Genomic DNA, 23,768 nt, shown 5'->3' on the forward strand with positions numbered 1-23,768 from the left:
AGTGTGCTATGTCTAAACTGCAGACCCCTTACCCGCAATAGCCACTGTTTACTGCACCATAAGTATATTTGTTCAGCCTTCAGTAGTTTGCAATCTTTTGCACTGATCAGAAGTAGCTCACATCACAAAATATGTAGGGGCACCCTGGGCTATACGATGTCACAGGCCTGGAGTTGTGAGTTTGGACCATGACACGGGATAAGGGTAGGCAACGGTCAGTACAAAAGTGTGTATTAAGATATTGGTTTTGGTCAGCATGTGCTGATATACATGTTGTATGCTAACATGAGTTTTGCTAGCGATAGATATAGACACATTTTGTTACATCAATATAGACAAACAAAAAGTCACCAAACCATTTCTTTTTTCTTTCGTTTCTTGTTTCCATACAGGTCAATGCCCATCAGAGGTGGGAAATATGGAAAGCCATCACCAAGAAGGTACAGAAATGGGGGTCTACAAGCGACATAGCATCTCTTGCCGAAAGAGGTGGGAGAACCTATGAGGCTGGACCCAAAAGTCATCTGAAGTCCAGCTTGGACAGTCCTCTTAACATGGGTGGCGTGTGCGCCATTCCTGGACCCCCTTATGGCCCACATTATTGCAATGGCCTATCCAGAGCTTGATGGGAAGTTGAGGGCCCAATAGTAGCAACAAGGGGTTACATTCGTATCAGAGTTTCACATGTTACGCAACTAATTTTTTTTTACTGGCAAAAGTTTTTTACAACAACATTAAGGGTGACCCATGTCCAACACACAAGAAGAGTTCTTGAAGTCATAAGTTTTGCACATTGTGCATGATCATAAGCTTTTTCTATGAATTTGTTGGAAAGGATCCCACTTGATTCCTGTTCACAACCAATGGAGTGTTCTGAGCAGACACATGGCTGCGTAAACTCCACATTTAAAATATGTTGATTGATCAGTAGCAGCTCCTGGAGGGAGTGCCGTGGGGTGGTAGGGTGGGCGGGGGAGGAGCAGGGTGGGGGGTACTAAACTCTGGCATACGGCTGAACGGATGTAAGTACATAAATAAATCAATAGAACTAATTACATTGGGCAAGCTGCAACTCCAAATGGCAATGCAGCGTGCGCAATGTAATTCATTTTATTTATTTATTTATTAATGTACTTACCTCCGGTTTGCTGTATGCTGGAGTTTACTACCCCCCACTCTGCCCTCACCCACCCCGCCCCACCACCCCGCAGCACTCCCTCCAGGAGCCGCTACTGTGTTTGATATCATGAGGGACAGTTCTACCAATCAGGCAATTAAAAATAATAATCTTTATTGCGTGATTTAAAAATAAACCATTGCAAGTACAAAACATTTAAAAGGTTCAAGATTGCATTTAGAATGTTAAATTCATTAAAAGTCAGTAGTATGTATAGATGATAACAAGTGAAACTTCCATTTAAAAAGTCATATTCTTAAAAAGCCAGCAACAGCAAGTAAAATTTGGCAGCATTATTCCAATGGGGTATCGCAAACTCTGGGCAGCTCAGTAAGTTTTTTTGCAGCGCGCTTCATGAATCTTACTAGGGCACAATTTAATTTAGTGTTCCTAGGGTCGAAACAGGCCAAAACTGCTGCTCTACAGCTTCTAATCATGTTTCTATTCCAGTGATGCTTGAGTAGGGCCCGTCTCTCTGTCAATAGTAGAGGGCATAGGCATATGATGTGTATGATGTCTTCTTTTTGCATCCCACAAAGTCGGCATTGAACTTTTCCATGTTCTCTTTTCCATTTTGGCCAATGAGTCAACAGGTTAATAGCTCCCAGTCTCAGTTTTAAAAAACTTAGTTTCATCCGAGCACTAAACAATATATTAAGGTACGGCTGTGGAATTAGCGAGGCATAAGATTGAAGGGTCATCCACCCATGACTTCTTTTTGCAAGGCTGGCTTTGTCTTCCACTATTGATAATTGTTTAGTGCTGATTTTCGCTAGCCTTTTAAATTCCGTCTGACTAGCGTGCAAGTTCCAGAGGTCATTTAGGCACAGGGTTTTTAAGCCTTTTGACCAGTATTCATGCCCTGCTCGCCATGAGTTGTTATCAATGCTGGCCCACAAATGGTATCCTAAACTTCCCTCCTTTGATAACCTCAATTTGTGACAGCACACGAGGAAAGACATGGCTCTGGCCAATCGTTGTTTACAGATGCCAAGTTCCAACCTAATTTGTGCCGGTGATGTATGGTTTGGTAAGTTGAACACAGACCTGTAGATCTTAGTAATTATTTTATCCAGGTGGTCACTGTCCAATCCTTTTAAAGCTTCGCTGCCGTGAGTTAAGGTAGGAATGATTTTTGCCTGAGCCACTTGTAGAGTGGGTGCAAGAGTAGGGCCTTGTAGTTTCTTTTGAATTAGTCCGATTGCATAAGCAAGTGCCGTACCCTTCCTTTTTTGCTCTTCTAGGTGGGATTTGTATTTTCCGTTGTTGTTGAAAGTGACTCCAAGGTACCTTTGGCAGTTTGATTCGACAATGCTTTCATTGTTCAAAGCCCAAGACAGTTTCTTAACTTTCCTTGAGTGCACCGCTAAGATTTTCGTCTTCCTGTTGTTAATTCGAAGCTCATTGTCGTTTGAGTAGTCGGAAGTAGCATCCAGAAGTCTTTGCATTCCGATCTTTGTTTTACTTAACAGTACCACGTCATCTGCATATAGTAGATTTGTCAGCGGCAAGCCAGATAGTTTGGGAGCGTGGGAGTTGACCTTATTAAGAGCTTCAGGGAGGTCAGCTAAGAATAGATTAAAAAGTGTCGGGGCCAAGACACAACCCTGTTTGAGGCCTTTTTCCGTCGGAATCGGGCGAGACAGTCTTGAGCCGTCCCCGATCTTAATTCTAACCCATGTGTCCTGGTGTAGGAGTTGTATGGCTCTTAGGAGGGCCTCTGGAATGTTGAGTCTGGACAACTTCTGCCAGAGTTTACTTCTGTTGACATTGTCAAAAGCCGCTTGGTAGTCAATAAACCCCATATAAAGTGAACAAGAGCAGAATTTCGCTTGGTAAATTAAGCATGATAGGGTCATGAGATTGACTGAGGTACCGGTGTTTATTGTGAAACCTGTTTGATTCGGAGGAATTATAGAGTTTTCATCAGCCCATGCCCTAAGTGAGTTGAGCAGCACTCCCGCAAAATACTTTGCTTCGTTGTCAATGAGTGCGATGAGACGGTAATTCCCTGGGGATTTTTTGTCCCCGCCTTTGAAGATTGGTGCAAGGATGGATCCACGCCAGGAGGGCGGTATGGTGTTGTTTTGCAGACATGTGTTAAAAAGGGGGCTTAGTTTCGCAGCCCAGAAAGTTGCATCTTCCTTGAACAGAGCTTGAGGAATTCCACCTGGACCAGGCGCGCCATCCTTGCGTCCCTTTTTTATTATTTTTTCAATTTCGTCCTTCTGGACTGTCGCAAAATTTACGAAGCTTTGGATCGAGTGACGTTCTTTTGTTGGTGTCATTTTATGACCTAGCTTTTTTAGGGAGTTTGAAGTGTTCAGGAGAGGTTCCAGGACAACCTCTGTTTGTGTTAATGTGTCCATGGGAGGGAGATTTGGATGGTTAATGAGCAGTTCCTGGTCATTAAAGTGGGAAAAGAGAAATTCAACCCACTCTATTTCAAGAATGCTCGAGGAAGCAACTTTGGATGTGCGCCCAGATGCGCTATTGATTGTGCGCCAAAACCTGGCAGAGTTGTTTGTTTTAATGTCATGCTGCAGTTTGACCCAAAACAGGTTCCATTGGCTTGTGCGTAGTTCACGTTTCGCTTTCTTGAGGTGGTTGCGGGCCTCTCTCAATTTTATTATTTTAATGCGATCCATTGGATCAGCTTTTTAAGCCCTCCATAAGCGATTCATCGATCTTGTTGCAGATAGTATCTCAGAATTCGAGCGCGGCGTATACTTTTGATCAGTTTGACTTGTGTAATTTGTTGGTTTGGCGAATCTGTCAGTAAGTTTGGTAGCAAATGTTGACCAGTTGGCACATATATTGTCCGGGCACGTTTGGCGCTCAATTATTTGTTTAGCCTCTGCTGATATAAGTTGAAGATCCTTAAAGGAGCATTTGATGCGTTTGAGGTTGATTGTAAAGCTCTCACATGGCAAGTCCCTTACCTTTTTGTGTTGTGTGAGGCAAGTCCTCAGAATAATTTCTTGCGGGCAGTGATCACTTTCTGTTCTGTTTCCAAGACAGTATCCTGCTACTTGGTGGAGCAATGAGATGCTGACGAAGGTATAGTCAATTAATGAAGTGCCTTTTTTCGATAGATATGAGAATCGAGGTGGCTTGTCGGCAGGATAGCGCCCATTTATGGCTCTTAGGCCCAGATTTTCAAGGTTACCTTGTAGAGAACTTCCATGTGGATCGTCCTTGTGCCAACCAGGCTTGGCTTGTGGTAGAATCACCCAGATGCTATCATGTGATTTAGTGACCTCATTTTTTTGAAGGACTGACATTAACCACATGTTAAAGTCACCAGTGAGTAGGATTTCTGAGTTTAGAAAACCTGTTTGCACTTTTACTACTGACGCTGTTACTTCGTCTACAAAGGATTTCCTGGATGCTGTGTTTGGGCGGACGTAGGCATTCATGAAGATTAACCTCCAATTTTGGCCATTGTCCAAAGTAAGAGAGATTCCAACACATTGGAGGCGATTTGATGAGCCCGGCAGGTCCCAGGAGGTGACTGCATTTTTTGTCGATATATAGACTGCAAGACCGCCACTCCCTCTTCCTGGACGATTCAGTTTATGCGCTGGAATATGGTGGGTTTTAAAGCCTTCTAGGTGCTGCGGTGCCGTAAGCCATGTCTCTTGTAGTAAGAGTATGTCGAAACCCCGAAAGTAGGAAATGGTAGCGTTGTCCTCGAGTTTGCTCGTAAGGCCATTTATATTCCATGAACAGATTTTTAAAGGAATCTTTTCGTGGCAGTCCACCCTGCTGGGATGTCAACGTAAAAGGCGGGTTGTATTCAGGGCGCCGGCCAGCCATGACCATGAACCCACCTCGTCCTGATTCCTATTTATTGTGATCCCGTCTTCTTTTGATTTCCTCATTGGGTGGACAGAAGTGGGAGTTTTGTTGCGTGCACCCCTGAGGACGGAGTAAACTGTACCCCTCCCTACACTTCTATTTTCAACACCACAGCTTCCCTGTAGAACGTATGGATAGCCCTCTTCCCTGCCCGGTTGTATCAGTATTCCCCATTGCTTGAAGGTGTCGATTTGCCCTAGAATTTTGTTCATTGCCTCTGCGGTTCTCCAAGTGATCTTTGTGGGTTCGTTTAATTGGCCATGACATGGTGCAATGAATTCTACTGATATTATGTATTGAGTGGTAATTTCGTCTGACAAACCTGAGGCTTGTATCAACTTTAAGATGTTACCCCGATTTAGGATATCATGGCTGCCTTTAGACTTATATTCTGGATAGAAGATGAGGTGTTGGGTTCAAATCAGGCCTACATACTCTGCTAAACTCTCTGACACCTTAGTATAGAAGTTGGCACGGACACTGGAAAATGCAAAAGACAAGTTTATTAAGACCCCATGGGGTGGTGGTACATTCCTACAGCACCCTTCGGCAATGTAAGAAGTAGCACACCGAATATCGGTGCGCGACCTCTTTTATACAGTTTAATGACAATAAAAAGATAGGCGGTTACAAGTTACACACTTTAGGTACATATAAGGTCATTTTTGGGACACAGCCAGCATGTGGGAGGAGTTTAATGGCACTGGTCAGTTTGGGCTAACATTCCTAAAGAATGACCAGTCGATGCATAGTGCGCATGTGCGCTTGACCAGTACTAAAAATAGCCTGTTGCCGAGCAGAATAAATGACCATAGGTATCGAGAAAGGACAAAGGGGCACGCTGACCACGAGGCAGCGTGTTCATACAAAATGGAAGTCAGAAGGGTTCAAAATGGCCCCCGTACATTTTGGTCAAGTTAACGGAAAAGATCGTGTAGCTGAGCTAAACGCTAACACAGGAGCTGCCAAAACACGACAGACGGCCCTTTTAGCGTTTAGCAAAAGCTACCTCATAACGGACGTAATCAGGATTCTCGTCATCAATGTTAATGGCCATTATTTTCAGCACTTCATCGTTGACCAATTTCTCTTGCTTAATAATAGCTCGTTTGGACGGGATACAGGCTGGGATACATACAGAGCATAAGGTTGGGCCGCATTGAATACATAAACAAAGGGAAAACAATACTCCAATGAAAATACATAGAATGGTTAATAATTTCCAACCCCAAGTACTAAATAGGGTCCAGAACCAACCAGAAAAGGTCCAAGTCCCATTTTCTGGGTGGATCTCAGCAGCTATCTTATGTAATTTCGTAATCGAATCATACACGGAAGGTGAATTATCTGGCACGTACACACAGCAACTACTACCGATAATGCGGCATGCTCCACCACGATCAGCTAGTATCACATCTAGAACCATTCGGTTCTGGAGCGTCACAATTCTAGTAATCTGCAATTCTTCAGTTATATTCCCTAAGGCAGAGGCAGTTTCGTTAGCAACAGCTTCCACCACACGTGTAAGCCTCCTTATCTTTCGGCTATTCAACGCAGCTCCTACAAATGAAAATAAACCTAGCTTGAAATCTACATATTGCTGTAAAGTAGTATCAGTTTGATCTATCCCATCAAGATCTAATGTTCTTTTAACTCTGTTTAGTACGAAGTCATGGTACAAAACATAATCATTGTGATACATAGGAGGAGCAATGAATACAGGCGGCAGTACAAAAGCTATGTAACATGTCCCTAACCATCCCAGTGGCAGACGGTGGTATCCCTTGTTCCCACAAATGAAATATGTATTACGTGAGGCTACAAATGCAATTCCGTTTGGTGTATCAAAAGCAAGTGTAACATTACATTCGCTGCGGCCTACAGGGATTGTACCTTTATTTCTAATACAAAGATCTGCTTTTGTGTCAATAACCGTTATCACGTGTAAATTCGTTACATTTATAAGTCTTTGATTCGTATAAACACGAGGTGCAGATACATTGTCCGGACGATATTCTTCCCATTCAAATTTAGTTCCTTCAGCTTGTGGATAATCATCTTTGTCATTAAAACATATCTTGTTCAATCGAAAGAGTAGTCCACCTTTCGTTGGCCATCGTAAAGTAAAAAGAAGAGTGTACCAAGCATTACAAGAACCATTATGAGAAAACGGGAGAGGAATGAGTGGCGTTCCTCCTCTCTTCTGATGTCCAGGCAACATTCCACATACCCAACAGTTTGATGTGTTGGTCATGTTGTGAGTGTGATGCAAAATCTGAATAAAACTGTTATTCAAATAGGTCTGTCTATGTCTCTCTTCATGATAAGGTAAAGTAAAATGAAAATGTTCGGACGGGCTTGGAGTGGTAGGCAGTAAATGTTCTCGTGCAGGAAACAATTATTCTATAGTCCAAGCTACCACTGCAATCACTACTATAGTCAACACAAACAATACAGCACCAAGAATTCTCCCTTTGCGTGTCGAAGGAGATGCCATGATTCGCAAAACAAATGATCTTCAAAAGCAACACTAAGAGAGAAAAAAAAAAAACGATGGTTCTGGACTGAGGCTGCCGTTGGTTTGGTCTCCGAGATTCAAGACGGGTGTCGCTACACTGGGCAGAACTGATCCCCCCCCTTGATATTCCCGGCTTCCGTTTCACAAACCTCAGAGCGGTTACCAACCAGTTTCAAAAAAATCAAAAAGAAATTATTTCCTGGAACGTAGATTGTACTTCACTCCATCAGAAACAGTGAAGGCTCCCTCCAATTCATCAGACGTAACAGCTGGGCTCTTTTCTGCATCCAAAATTTTCCTGTAGTCGGATAGCACCACAGGGCTCACCAGATCCGGGGAAACACGACGACAATGGGTGGAATGATCCACCGTTTCTTGTTGGTCACTCGTACTGCTGTTCGGGTGGCAAGCAGCACCTGCTCAGGACCATGCCACCTCGGTTCCAAACTGCTGGATCTCTCAAATACTTTGACCATCACGTGGTCCCCAGGGCGAAGATCGTGAGCCTCACCAGTGGAGTTATCAGGGAGCGCTTCTCGAACCTGCTGATGAATAGAAAGTAAATCATTTGTTAATCGTGCCAGATAGTCATTCATCATTATACAAGGCACATCATGTATGAAACGAGGCTTAGGAACTCCCCAAATATTCATCGGCCTTCCGAACACCACTTCATATGGTGTGAGGCCAGATCGAGAATGTGGCACTGACCGAATAGACAGCAATGCCAAGGGCAAAGCGTCTGGCCATTTCAAAGATGTGGATGCCACAATCTTTGCTAGCTTCAGCTTCAGAGTTGCATTGTATCTTTCTACCAAACCTGCTGATTGCGGATGAAAGACAGCGTGGAATCGTTGCTTGATTCCCAATCCTTTCAGGACGTACTCCACTACTTTCCCAATAAAATGCGGACCATTATCATTCCACATAAATTTACAAACACCATAGCGCGGGAAGTACTCTTTGAGTAACACCTTAGCTGTTGTCAATGCTGTATTGTCTTTCGTAGGGTAAGCCTCAATCCATTTACTGAAGGCACACACCACCACTAAGACATACTTGAGGTTATTACAGCGTTCCAGCTGGATGTAGTCCATTTGCAGTACTTCGAACGGTGCAGTAGGTGGAACAAACCCTCCTTTAGGAGTATGAGTCCCTTGTCCAGGATTGTGCTGTAAACATATCAGACAGGTCTGCACTACTCTCTTAGCCGTACTAGCAATTTCAGGATTTTCCCAAACCCGTGTAAGCAATTTAGTAATTGCGAGAGCTCCAATATGTGCCAGCCCATGTGTCATTTGCACCATTGTTTGTAAATAGGCCATGGGTAGTTTCCATCTTTCCATATCTTTACTGCGCCAGCAACCCTCATCATCCAATACTCCTTCAGTGGCCCATTTCGTAAGTTCTACTTCGGATGCTGACTTCTGTATATCTAATATTTCTTCTCTAGCATCATGCCACCGCTCGGCTTGTGATTTCACCACGTACATGGGGGAATTATTTTGTAGCATAGCGGTCTCTCTCGCAATGCGATCTGCGAAAGCATTGCCTTGTCCTACTTTATCCGTCACCTTTTTGTGTGCACTGCATTTGACTATTGCTACTTTCCTTGGACATAATAGTGCATTCAGGAGATCGCGTACCAATTCTCCATGCATGATGTGTACTCCGTGTGAAGTCAAGAATCCTCGTTCCTTCCAGAGTAGGCCAAAATCATGCACTACTCCAAAAGCGTAACGACTGTCCGTGTAAATGTTCACACATAGCCCAGCACTTAACTCACATGCTTTCGTTAAGGCTATCAATTCAGCTGCTTGGGCCGATTTCTGGGGTATCCGTGCTGCTTCTACCACTGTCTTAAGTGTCGTGATCGCATAAGCTGCGGAAGTCGTACCATCTGGTAACGTCACACACGATCCATCGACCCACAGTTCCCCATCTACATCTGGAAATGGTGTATCCTGCAAGTCAATACGACCCTTTGTCTGTTCCTCAGTCAGAAAAACACAGTCATGTTGTTCTTCCTTCTGGGTCTCAGCAACAGGATCCGGCAGTAAAGTAGCAGGGTTCAGTGTCGCACATCGCTTTAGTGTGATGTGCGGCGCCAACAATGTTAGCTCATATCCTGTTAGGCGGGCACTGGTTAGATGCTGTGTTTTTGTTTGATTCAACAAGGCATCTACCGCATGGGGAACTAACACCAACAATTTGTGTGACAAAACTATTCCCTCACTTTGTCGTATAGCTACTGCTGTTGCTGTAACTGCTCGAAAACATCCAGGCAACCCTCGAGCCACAGGGTCGAGTACTGCCGAGAAATATGCACAAGGTCTCTGTTTGTCTCCGTGTACCTGCACTAAGACTGACAATGCGCACCCATCCTTCTCGTGTACATACAATGTAAAGATATTCGTGTAATCAGGTGTACCTAGCACTGGTGCAGAACAAAGAGCTTGTCTCAATTGTTCAAAAGCATTCTGACATTCATCTGTCCATTCAATGGGAATCGGTGTATCTTTGGACAACAATGCTAACAAAGGCTTAACAATGTGAGAAAAACCCAATATCCATTGCCTACAAAAAGACGTCAGACCTATAAAGGCACGTACATCTTTCTGAGTGCGAGGGACTGGTGTATCTAAAACTGCTTGGATTCGATCTGGTGTTAATGCACGGCCCTCCTTAGACAAAAGATGACCGAGGTAGGTCACCTTGGGTCTACAATACTGTAACTTCTTCTTCGAAACCTTATGATTATTTTTGGCTAAGAAAGAAAGCAAGGAAAGGGTACTTTTCTCACATTGTTCCTGCGTGTCTGCTGCAAGCAAGATGTCATCCACATACTGTATAAGAGCCACTCCATCTTGTAATTCAAAGGAATCAAGCTGTCTCTTTAAAGCCTGACTATAGATGCTAGGACTTTCAGTATAGCCTTGAGGAATTCGACAGAATCTATATGATTTATTATTTAATGTAAATCCAAAGATATATCGACTATCAGGATGTACAGGAATCGAGAAAAATGCGTTTTTCAAATCGATGACCGTAAAAGTAGTTGCCGTCGGTGGAACCAACGTAAGCAACGTGGTGATGTCAGACACCACCGGGTACTGAGGCACTACTATCTTGTTTATTTCCCTCAAATCCATAATAAAACGGTAAACCTTAGCATCTGTATCTCTTTTAAGGATCGGTAGAATTGGGCTGTTGCAAACATTGTAGGGAACTTCCTCAACTACTCCTGCCAAAATCAAATCATCCACAATGTGTATCAAAGCAATTTCACCTTCCCTCGAAATTTTATATTGTGGGACACATGGCAGAGATACTCCCTCCTTTACCGTAATATGTACTGGGGGAATACTCATCTGTCCTACATCAGTATCAGAAGTGGCCCACAATGATTTTGGTAGGGAGGCTAATACTTCAAATTCATGGAGAAGACACACTCGCTCTATTTCGGGATAATTTTCGTTCAACACAACCCGCACTCCTTCTGGGGCACAGCGAATAGTAGCTCGAAAATGTTTTAACATATCGAGCCCCATAATATTATCTGGTGTATTTGGAGACAGCAAAAAGGGACAAGGGGCAGCAAATTTATCAACATGAAATGTAACGGGTTGAGACAGTGGGCTAGAAGTAGGTGTTCCATCGAACCCTATAGGTGTAACTACCTCGCCAGACAGGGGAGCCCTTGGAACCAAGTGTTTGGACAAAGCGCTACGAGTAGCTCCTGTATCGACCAGAAATTGATCAGTGGAACCCAAAACATGTGCTTCTATGTATGGACCCCTTTGATCAACCGGTACCTCAACCGATTCCACACCCCATCCTACGCAACCCTATGCATAGCGCTCATCACGTTGTTCAACAGAGCCACCCTCATTTATCTGATATTGATTGTGATTATCGAATGTATTATAATCTGTCTGACCACGACCCCTTGCTCCATATCCTCCACGATCATTTGTCCCATAACCTCCTCGATCATTTGTCCCATAGCCTCTCGGTCCTCCATAATTATTCCTGGACCTACCACTTCCTCGTCCCCTCCAACTACACTGTTCTTGAAACAATGGACAATCTGCTATCCAATGTCCAAACTGTCTACAGTATGCACACTGATTCACAGATATGTCGGAACGAGGAGGAGGAGCGTTATTATACGATCCTCGTCCCCCTCGATTGTTTCCCCTCGTAGCCTGCACCTGAGCCAACATTACCTTCGTCTTTAAATGCTTTGATTTCTTATCACTACTTTCCTTTGCCTCCAATTCCTGTTGTTCATAATATTGAGCCATAGTCAATAAAGAAGCTGGGGTTGCCGTGGTCCACGAACTTTCACTCGTCTTTAATCGTTTTGCAATCTCCGGTAGGAGATTAGCCACATATTTGTCAACGGATAAATGTCTGCCTGTATCTTCTGTCAATGATTGTCCACTGTAATCATGGAACGCTTCCTCAAAGCGAGAAAAGAAATCTGAAACCGATTCATCCGTTTTCTGTTTACAAGAGGCTAATATGGTCCAATCAATCTTTTTAGCGGGAACGAGCGTTTTTAATTTATTTAGTATGCACCCTGGAAGGTCCAATATTAATTGACAAGGCTTACATGCTGGTTCCCTGTCTAAGTCAGCTTGAACTATATCTTTCCAACCTGCCCCAAGAGTCGTGGGATCATCAAACTTACGAATCGCTCTCCACATATCAGGGGGCAATATTAGCCCAAAAAACAGATCCATATCAACTAACGTCATAATAGATGATGAAATCGCGCTTTCAACACTTTCATAGAAAGCCGCTGGATTTTTACGGGGATCAGGCAAAGCATTCTTAAGCGCCATAACATCTGCTCTATTCCAAGGCGTATAAACCCAGTTATATATAAAATACCCCTTGGCGTCTTTAGATGTTTTATCATCATCTGTGCCATCCCCTTTATGAGGGACATACAAAGGCGCAGCTTCTCGCATAGGTCTAATATTAATCGCGGCGATCTTATCTGTTCCAAAGATAGAGCATTCTTTGGATATCTCCGTCGATCCGGACGCAGGCGACTTTTCCAACTCCCGTAGTTGTGTCGCCTCATTCCGTAGCTGAACCAAACGTTTGAAAAATTCATCCTCATCTAAAAGAACAAAGAGACCTTTACGAAAGTTATCGCGACCCTTGGATATATCCTTGGGTTCTAACTCTGGAGAATATTTTCTAAAGCGTTCAACAACCTCATCTCCAAAATGATCTAAGAAATACATTCGCTCCTGATCAGACCATTGTTCCATTTGCTTACTAATTTCAGAAACAGTGATAGTATTAATATTTAACTTTCGTGCAAACGAACGCAATTCCGCAGTTTGTTCCGCATGTAACCTTGTACGCTGTGTATTCTGGTCGTCCTCATCCGCATCCTTGTTCGGAGCCGTAGGTGTGACGTACGGAGGCGGACAGCGATCTAGTAATGAAAAATCATCTGTTTCATTAGTAAGGACCAGATAAAGAGGACGCCGGAAGGGAAACTGACCATTAACCTGTAAATTATGTTCCCGAGTCTCCCTCTCTTTCTGTTCCTGCAACTCCTTCTCCTGTAGCTGTAAAGCTTTGTCGCGTGCAGCCTTTTGCTGCACCTTCTCCGCCAAGGCTTCCTCACGCTTCATTCGTTCACGCACCTCTTTCTCCCACATACGCACACAATCAAACATATCTTGTCTAGACCTTCGCTGAAACAAACACTGCTCCACATACTGAACCTTTCGTAAATCAAATGACCCATGTAGTGGCCACTGTAATTCACGATCGGCTTTACTGTATTTGTGCCATAATGTGCTGTACATTATTGGCGGAATGCCAAATTTTACATACATCTCACGATTAGGAGTCCCCTCTGGGGGAGCCGGCTGCGATTTATTTAATCGATAATTGGTACCATTCTCAAAGCAGCACATTCCTCGGAGCGTGCTGAAAACAGGCATGTTCAAAAATACCACGAAAACGTGATACTACATAAAATGGCACTTAATGTGTTTCATACACGGTGTGCCGTTCAAATCAAAGAAATCAGAGAAATATCCCTACATGCCTGCCTATGTGAGGTGCACTCCACATATAAATCAAATTCAAAGATTCAAATGTTAGCTAACTCAACAAATTCAAATTCAAATTCAAAAAGCCATATTAAGTGTCAGTAGACTACCTCACCAATCAGAAGCTCACAACAAATTCAAAAAGCCATAGTAAGTGTCAATAGACTACCTCACCAATCAGAAGCTTACCGAATATCTTCAAACGTCCAAGATCCATCTGCCAAGTTCTGTGATCGAATCAGCCAAAACGGCACTACACGACAATCCAAGATCAGAATCTCAGTCGAGGACCGGCGCCACCTGGAAGGTCAGATCAGAAGGAAGGAAAGAAACACCATGGATGCCAAGACTCGGGTCACTCAATGGCAGCGATCGCTTCCATGGCGAGTTTCCAAACCTTCGTCGCGACCTCTCCTTCGGGCATCCGAGTCGCCGATGAGTCCCTTCGTGGTCGCCAATTGAGGTGTTGGGTTCAAATCAGGCCTACATACTCTGCTAAACTCTCTGACACCTTAGTATAGAAGTTGGCACGGACACTGGAAAATGCAAAAGACAAGTTTATTAAGACCCCATGGGGTGGTGGTACATTCCTACAGCACCCTTCGGCAATGTAAGAAGTAGCACACCGAATATCGGTGCGCGACCTCTTTTATACAGTTTAATGACAATAAAAAGATAGGCGGTTACAAGTTACACACTTTAGGTACATATAAGGTCATTTTTGGAACACAGCCAGCATGTGGGAGGAGTTTAATGGCACTGGTCAGTTTGGGCTAACATTCCTAAAGAATGACCAGTCGATGCATAGTGCGCATGTGCGCTTGACCAGTACTAAAAATAGCCTGTTGCCGAGCAGAATAAATGACCATAGGTATCGAGAAAGGACAAAGGGGCACGCTGACCACGAGGCTGCGTGTTCATACAAAATGGAAGTCAGAAGGGTTCAAAATGGCCCCCGTACATTTTGGTCAAGTTAACGGAAAAGATCGTGTAGCTGAGCTAAACGCTAACTCAGGAGCTGCCAAAACACGACAAAGAGGGTAGAGAGGTTGTCCCCACTCCGAACTGTGCTATTTGGCCTGGGCATTGCCTCTGTTTTGTCCATGATTGGCAATTGCGCCATTTTTATCGAAGGACCCATAAAAGGGATCTCGTTGCGCACAGTATCAGGCCTTTCATTGTTTGCCTGACCAAAGTTCCAGTTTTCACTTGCTGGGAGTGCGCCCTGTTGGTAGTTGACACGCTTTACTGTATCTTCCTGCTTTAAAATGGGGCCTCCAGGCGGCCTTGTCGCGAGACTCGGAGTATGATTCACATCTGTTTCATTCTGCTTGATGTGTGTGTTAGGGGGAGCCGAGTTGGTAGTGTTTTTTTGTTCTTTTGCTTCGATGAGCAAGCATTTTCCCGGGGGGACCGTTGGTGGTTTCTTTTCTGTTGGCGAGCTGGAAATGAGGCTCTTCCTTTTGTCACAATCCTGGTTAATTAGTTGTGCTTCCGTTGTTATTCCTGGGTCAGAGGGATTTCCTTGCTCATCGTCTCCGGAGACACCAGGACGTCTAAGGCTGTTGAACATCGGGTAGAGGTTTAGGACTTGTTTGCTCCTTCTCATTTTATTACGTCCTTTCCGCTTCCTCTGTCTTTTGACTTTTCCCGCAGGGTTTTCCTCTTCTTGTTCAATTGGGGAGAGAGGAGTGGAACTAACTCTACTAGTGACCTGGGGAGATTGCTTTCCTCTCGTGCCGCCACCTTGCACCGTATTCTCTTCAGGTCGTGGGGAGATGACAGCTTCTTCCTCACTTAGCCTTGAATTAGAAACTGTTTTGGATTGACGAGCTTCGCTTGGATTACCTGCATCTGGATCGCTGCCATTCCCAGAGATAGGTGTAGCTTTTGCTATTTCTTTTAAGTCTGCTACAAGCTTTTCCATTATGCCTGGAAGCGTACAAAGTTTCTCCACTATTGGTGAGCAATCACATCCTTGCTGCGGGCGATCTACAGTTTCCTGGGCCCATCTAATCAGGCTGTTTAGATTTGAGATTCTTTCGTCGATTTTTGCAACATATACGGCAAGTGTATTTAGAAGGCTGATTTGAATGTCCATTTTATCAGCCTGGTAAAACATTGCGTCTGCTGACTTTTGAAGGATATCAGGGGAGGTAGCCCATGCTTTTTCTTGTGAGGGGACCTCGCTTTTGTCCTGCCTTGGAGTTGCTGGTGGCTTGGGAGGGCCAGGATTTAAGTTCCCATATGAATTCAACATATTTGCCCATTCCGTCGAATCGAGGTAGGAAAGCTCCTTCATGACACCCTCAGCATCTTCTGTGTTCGTTACGATTTCAGTGTGCACTGGCTCAGATTTGCACACACGGTATAGGTCCTGTTGGTTGCAACCACCCCCCCCGAGGGAGGTGCCTGGTTTTTCCGTCGTAAAGGCGGTGTTAATGCCCTTGATGAAATGAAGCGCAGATTCTCCGTTTTGACTGCACGGGATGCTGAAGCTGGCTTCAGGAAGCATTTGGTTAAAGTTTCCCATAATGCTGGTTTTTTCTACCGCTGGTTCTATATCATTTTCCTTTGTGTTGAGGCCAACGCTGGATATGGATAAAGCGAGTCTGGATGGAGCAGAGTTGTGGCGGCACGCTCTCAGTCTTGGGGGAGTCTTCCTTACTGGGCTCCACCTGAGCGCGGTTCGAACTGCCGTTAGCGGTTTGATGGAAACTGTGGTTGACTTGTAACTGCATTGAGGAGTCCTTACTGCCCCATTTGCTGCACGGCCCTTGGAAATGATCACCAGTGGGCTTAGGGGGGCTGGAAGCCCAGTGATGTTCTTGTTGCTAGAAAAAACCGTTGACCCGGGGTCCTTTATGAAGTTGAATTTTGTTGTTATCTTCGGTTGATTTCCAATAGGTTTACTGCCCCTTGTATCAGGATGCTTCCTGGGGGCCTGAGACTCACTATCAATTGTGATATCGGTGTCGCTCAGCAGCAGAATAGGTGACCGTTCTGGGTCCGAGACTGTCCTCACGTCTCTCCCTTTGCTTTTCTTTTTCCTTTGGGGAGCCGTTGTCCTCACCCTCCCAGATCTCATCTCAAGGCGAAAAGTAGATGAGGAGCTTAAATGAGGAGAGGCTCACAGAACTGCTGCTGGACCTCTGCTACGGCAGAGCTTCAATCCGCTGCTACTGGCCACCAGTCGCTGGGCACAGGTCCCTTTTTACAAGGCCCAGATCGCTGGTCACTGGTCTCTTATGCCTACACGCCTCAGGCCGCGTTAGCTAGCGTTCAGGCATAAAACCCACAAACTCGTGTCCCTTGCCTTGCCTTGTCCCCACTTTCTCTTCTATTCTCCAGCCCACACCCCCAGCACTCAGGGTGATGGCGGCGACGACGGTACAGTCTTTAGCCTTAGGGCTCAGTTTTTAGTGGGGACTGGGTGTGGGTGTGGGTGTGGGAGTAGGTGTGGTTGTTTTCCGCCGTGTCCCTGCCAACCCAAAAACCCAGAAGGCAAGCAACAGTTTTGGATAACACGAGCCTCAAACGCTGCACCCCTACCTCTTCGGGTGTGGTTTGGTCACGACGCGTGGTCCAAGGACTGGGTCCGACCCCTTGGAGCAGCCTTTTGAAGCAGCCGGACTCCTCCTGCCAGTACCCTCAGCAGACTTGGCTTGGCACAGCACAGCAGCTCAGCACCACTCACACTGTCTCCCTAGCGCTGTCTCTCTAGCGCTGACTCTCTCCCTGCCGTGGTACTGCCGTGGTACTGAAAGCACAGGGCAGCCGGCAGCTTCAGGGAGTTGTGGCCCGATTGGGGAGGGTCAAGTGGGGCCGAAGGCGGCCCTGCCGGCACGCTCCAGGTGCAGCCCGGTACTTAGAGGCTCAGAATGCTGAAAACGCCAAACACCAAACCGCTGCCAAACAGCCTCTCGCCGTCGGTCCGCTCTTCGCTCTAGCTCCGTGCTCCTCGAAAAACGCGGCAGGCCGGACTCCCCTAGTCCTGAGGGCTCGCTTCACCTTCGCCCCCGACTCTCACCGGAGCTTCGGCCCCTGCTCTGCTGCTCTGCTGCTCAGCCAATTAGTGTTTACTGTGTCAGGTGTGGAGCTCCTTCATTATTGTGGATGATATAATGGTATTCCTAATACATGTGATATAGCCTACTAGGAACTTAGGATACAGTTGATGCACCAAATGTCACATTAGTAAGTTGGGATTCAATACAAACAAGAGAGAGTATGTGATCCAAAGTTACTTGTGAAATCTGTATTAATAGCAACATTTTGGAATCTAAATATATCCAAATAGTGTTTATCATCAGAAATACCATTTCATACATGTTAAAAATTACAAATTACCATGTCTTACTTCTTCACAAAGATGTGTGTGTAAGTCAGTCAGTTTATTGCTAAATAATAGTGTTAGGCATACACTTTTTGGTTAATCGCCGACAGGAATGAATACACACGAGTGACAGAGTAACACATACCCTAAACCATTTCTTAGTGTGTTTGTCATGTCCAGATGATAAAGCTATGATGCAGATTAAATGGCAAACTATGTGGGATTTTGCAAGATGGAATGTTCCATCACATATCCCATCAGGAAATCTCAAAATCAGACATAACTCATGACTCATTAGGCAACTCTTCAAATGCATCAAGGTGTAATAAGTTGAATATTGTGATTTTTAGAGGAACCTTTGAAGTAAGTAGTATATGTCAATTAGTGTATATAATAATTACTGTGATGTTGTACACATTTTGACTATAGTGAAAGACAGTGAAACAATTTCACTGAGAAACACCATCCTTTAAATAACTAAAGGTTATGAGTTAAATGTGAAAATGTTTATTGCTCTGTGCTGAGGTGTATTGGAAATGTTTCAAGGCCTATGTATTTACTTATGCTGTGAAAGTCATTTGTCAATCCACCCAGCTATGTGTTTCTGACAGTCTTCAACAGCATATGTGTCTACATAGAATGTGATACATTGCTAAGCTATTTCAGTGCAGAATTCATTTTTCATTTTTGACAAATAATATATACTTGTGTGACTTGAAGTAAGCGTTACCATGATGAAACACCCAAATAAAAGTAACCTGCTTTTAGTTTATGCTAATATTGGTACAATATTAAAACGTTTGTTGACACACATGTATTCCTATTTTACTTACATAGACCAAGGGGTGAGGCAGGGGTGCATATTGGCACCAATGCTGTTTACCTCATGTCACATTGGTGTCATTGGGTTCTTGAACAAGTATGGGTGTGATGCACCTAAAATAGGAGGACCCCTGCACTCCTTTTTGCAAATGATACACTGTAGATTTCAAAGTCACCCCAGGGGCTCCAGCAGTTGTTGGACAATTTCCAGGTGTTTTATTTTGAGTGGGGTTTGGAACTTAATAGCTGCAAGACCAATTGCATAATCTTCTTCTCCCGATCGACGACCCACTATAAGAGTTGAATGTTTGTGGGTGACACCCCTTCAGAAGTAGTGGCGGAGTTTGACTACTTAGGTATAAAGCTCACAAGAAACTTATGCTGGTCTCCACAAGTGGAAAGGGCATAGTTGTCCTTAGTGCAGCAACACACAGCAAACATACCAAAAGTCCATCTCAAAATTATATCTGGAAGTGTGGCTTCTGCTCTAGATATTTTTTATGTCAAGGTTCTAGGGGCAGTCTTGTTTGGTGTGGAGCTGTGGGGCTGTACAAAAAAACAATATTTTGACAGTGGTGGAACATAAATGCCTTAGATCTTTATTAAATCCCTCAATGAGCACCTCACTGAACCCCCTCTATTTAGTCTTGGGGCAAAAGAAAATCACCCACACAATTTAGTAGAGACTCCTTATGTTTTGGCACTGACAATGGTCAACAATAGCCTTAGAATGTTACAGGTTGGGCGTCCACAACCTCATATCTCCGAAATGTGTACGTAAGATTCTATGGCTCTGCACTGTAAAGGCTCTTCTTCAGCAGCTAGGCCCTGACACATATTGGGACTTTCCAGAGACCACTGTTTTCATTAAAATGTCTAGTATTAAAGCTGTCTACTGGGGAAGTGCTGCAGTGGAAAATATTCAAAACTGTAAAGGCATATTGTGTGCAGCTTTTCTTGAGGTTTAATCCACCCCGTTATACAAGAGTACGATTTATTAAATTGTCCCCCCACTAGCAACGTAACTATACCTACAGTGCAGATATGGATGCTTACCTATAAATACCTTCAAAAGGAAGTTGCACAATGAAATGTATATGGTGAACGAGGCTTGTACCTGATGCCAAGGTGAGCTTGAGTCACTCAAGCATATTATATTGTTTTGTCCCGTTTATTAACAGTCCTGAGCAAAATGAAATTCCCCTTTGCAGGAAATTTGGAAGTAGGAAGCATCAGGAGGTAGTCAGAATACTGCAGACAGATTCATATTGGATTGTGGTATTCTGTATGGCCAAATTCCGTATGGCAATATGGATTAGAAGCACAAAATGTGTATATGGTAGTGTTTGAAAGCTACCTCTATTTGGTTATCCTTTTCCTTTATGTTGCTATTTGGATACCATGCTGCTGATAAACACATTCATGGAAGAAATTCTATTTTTATATTCTGTTACTTCAAAAAACTATTTTCATGATGAAATGTCATCGTCCTTTTAAATTAAATTTTCTTTTTTATGCTGCCACTGAAATGGACTGTCAAATAAGCATTTAAAATTGTATCTGTTTTATGTATCAAGTCTTATTTTGTCTAAAGAGTGATGTTGTGTTATTTTATGTTTGTAAGTGTACTGTTTCGTGTAGTACATTTTTTATCTAAAATGATTGAAAACAAGTTTTTATGACTCACTGATTTAACTTATTGAGAATGGAAAGTATGGGGCCTGCCTGGTGAACACACTGTACAAAGGTCATTTTGGTTAATATTCTTTTTGTGACATCATTCACTCTCCTAAACAACAAAGGTTAACCATTCAGATGTGTTTAACAGTTCCTGGAGAGATATAATATTGGATAAGAGACAAGATCATGCATGATATAGAAGCGATCATGAGGAATGATATAACTGTGACCAAATGGATTGTGAAAATGTTGTCTACGTGCATGAACTTATGCTAATGTCGAACAAAAGTTTGAGAAGCTTGAAGCAGGTGAAACCTAAAATCTTAGGAACTGTTTTGCGATTAAAGTGCATGATCAGTTCTGTTTATGTACATCCAGTAACACTATTGTATATGTAATTTTAGCATCATCTGGGGCAGGCAAAGGAGAAGTTGCCCATGTAGGCGGGAAAGGAGCTGGCCACTGTGTTTCTGGTGCAGACACCACCCACACCAAGGAACCCAGTGACATAGAGGGTGAGGGGAGTGCAATGGAGGCCACCAATAACTCAACATCTTCTTTGGAGGCCTCTTCCAACAAGTGGGTGTGCGTCCTAATATTCCTGTCCCACTTGCATCACTGTCTGCCAACCAGAGTACTATTTCTACCCTCCCTCTTGCTCTCCCCCACTTGGCCACACTTGTCCCCCTAAAAAGAGTGGTGTCTCCTTCGTTCCAGGCACCTTACCCCCTGCCTCTGCCACCCCCCCTCAGCGGCTAATGGCCTCCACAGGAACATCTCTGTGAGCCAGACCGACTACTGAATGCCAATCAGGGGATTGGCTGGCAATTGCAACAAATGGTAGTCTACCTGGAAGGCATTCATAGTGCTATGGCTGGCCTACAGAGGTCTTGTCAAGGTCAAGCCTCCTCATTGACTGCAGCCTCGCAACCATCCCAACCATGTGCCCTATCTCCTGCCCATCCCCATCCAAATTTCCCATATTCAGACCTGTTCCAAGCATACTCACACCTTTGCATGCACCCACTCATATAGTCACAAGAAGAACACCCACACATTAACAAAACACAGGTGCACATCTAGATAGACCCAACCCCGCCACCAGCACAACTGCACGCACTGCTCCTACCACCATACTCACATGCACCACCCCCACCACCAGCACAACCACTGTCACCGCACCCATCACCATTCCCACATGCACCACCACAGCATGACCACAGACACTAAACATACCACACACACACATGCACCACTCCGAGCACAACCATAGACACTGCACCAACCAACACAGCAACATCCACTGCAACCACACCCAGCATCTCCACAGCATAGACACCCACAAAACAGAAATACCCACAGTCCCCCATACAACACACACAGATAAAGCAAGACGTCCCCAAAAATTTATAACATACACCAGACCCAGAGATACCTGCACCCTCAACAGACACATTCACAACAGATAATTCTACTCCCTCTACTTCCAACCACAACTCCCTCCCGACCATCCAAACCGCTTTCCCCATGAGAGACTTATGTTTGCCCTTGCCCTGAGCCCTGCCACACCGAAACTTACCCCTTTCAAACTCACACCTACGCCTTCCACCCACAACCCATCCCTTCCATATGCCAACCCACTTTTCAAAAGACAGGAACCACCCCTACATCACCCAAGGTACCCCTAAAAAAAGGCAAAGGCCCCAATCCAAAGCCCAAGACCCCCCTCCCAAATCCAACATTACCTCTCCCAAACCAAAACCCAAAATCCCCCCTCCCAAGTAAGACCTTTAACACCTTTGAGGTGCTTGTTCTGTCCACTAGATGTCCCTTCCCTGGAATGTTCCCCTGGTAGTGCAATTGTAGGCAAGCTGAGTGCCATGGCACACCTGTGCACAGGACTGTATGGACACCATTTTAACTGCCATTTCTCTTGTTTTAAACAAGTTAAGAGAGAAATCTCATTGTGTAAATCTCATTGAGTAAATCACAATTTTTCTTTCCACCAAGTTTGACCTGGCATTAACGTTCTTTGAAATTGTTTAATTTCCAGCAATGTTTCAGTGTAAAGGTGTAGTACATAGTTGTCTATGTGCATGAACTTATGCTAATGTCGAACAAAAGTTTGAGAAGCTTGAAGCAGGTGAAACCTAAAATCTTAGGAACTGTTTTGCGATTAAAGTGCATGATCAGTTCTGTTTATGTACATCCAGTAACACTATTGTATATGTAATTTTAGCATCATCTGGGGCAGGCAAAGGAGAAGTTGCCCATGTAGGCGGGAAAGGAGCTGGCCACTGTTTTTCTGGTGCAGACACCACCCACACCAAGGAACCCAGTGACATAGAGGGTGAGGGGAGTGCAATGGAGGCCACCAATAACTCAACATCTTCTTCGGAGGCCTCTTCCAACAAGTGGGTGTGCATCCTAATATTCCTGTCCCACTTGCATAACTGTCTGCCAACCAGAGTACTATTTCTACCTCCCTCTTGCTCTCCCCCACTTGGCCACACTTGTCCCCCTAAAAAGAGTGGTGTCTCCTTCGTTCCAGGCACCTTACCCCCTGCCTCTGCCACCCCCCCTCAGCGGCTATTGGCCTCCACAGGAACATCTCTGTGAGCCAGACCGACTACTGAATGCCAATCAGGGGATTGGCTGGCAATTGCAACAAATGGTAGTCTACCTGGAAGGCATTCATAGTGCTATGGCTGGCCTACAGAGGTCTTGTCAAGGTCAAGCCTCCTCATTGACTGCAGCCTCGCAACCATCCCAACCATGTGCCCTATCTCCTGCCCATCCCCATCCAAATTTCCCATATTCAGACCTGTTCCAAGCATACTCACACCTTTGCATGCACCCACTCATACAGTCACAAGAAGAACACCCACACATTAACAAAACACAGGTGCACATCTAGATAGACCCAACCCCACCACCAGCACAACTGCACGCACTGCACCTACCACCATACTCACATGCACCACCCCAACCACCAGCACAACCACTGTCACCGCACCCATCACCATTCCCACATGCACCACCACAGCATGACCACAGACACTAAACATACCATGCAGACACATGCACCACTCCCAGCACAACCATAGCCACTGCACCAACCAACACAGCAACATCCACTGCAACCACACCCAGCATCTCCACAGCATACACACCCACAAAACAGAAATACCCACAGTCACCCATACAACACACACAGATAAAGCAAGAGGTCCCCAAAAATGTATAACATACACCAGACCCTGAGATACCTGCACCCTCAACAGACAC

Source organism: Lissotriton helveticus, chromosome 4_1, assembly GCF_964261635.1.
Source record: "Lissotriton helveticus chromosome 4_1, aLisHel1.1, whole genome shotgun sequence".
Classification (NCBI taxonomy): Eukaryota; Metazoa; Chordata; class Amphibia; order Caudata; family Salamandridae; genus Lissotriton; species Lissotriton helveticus.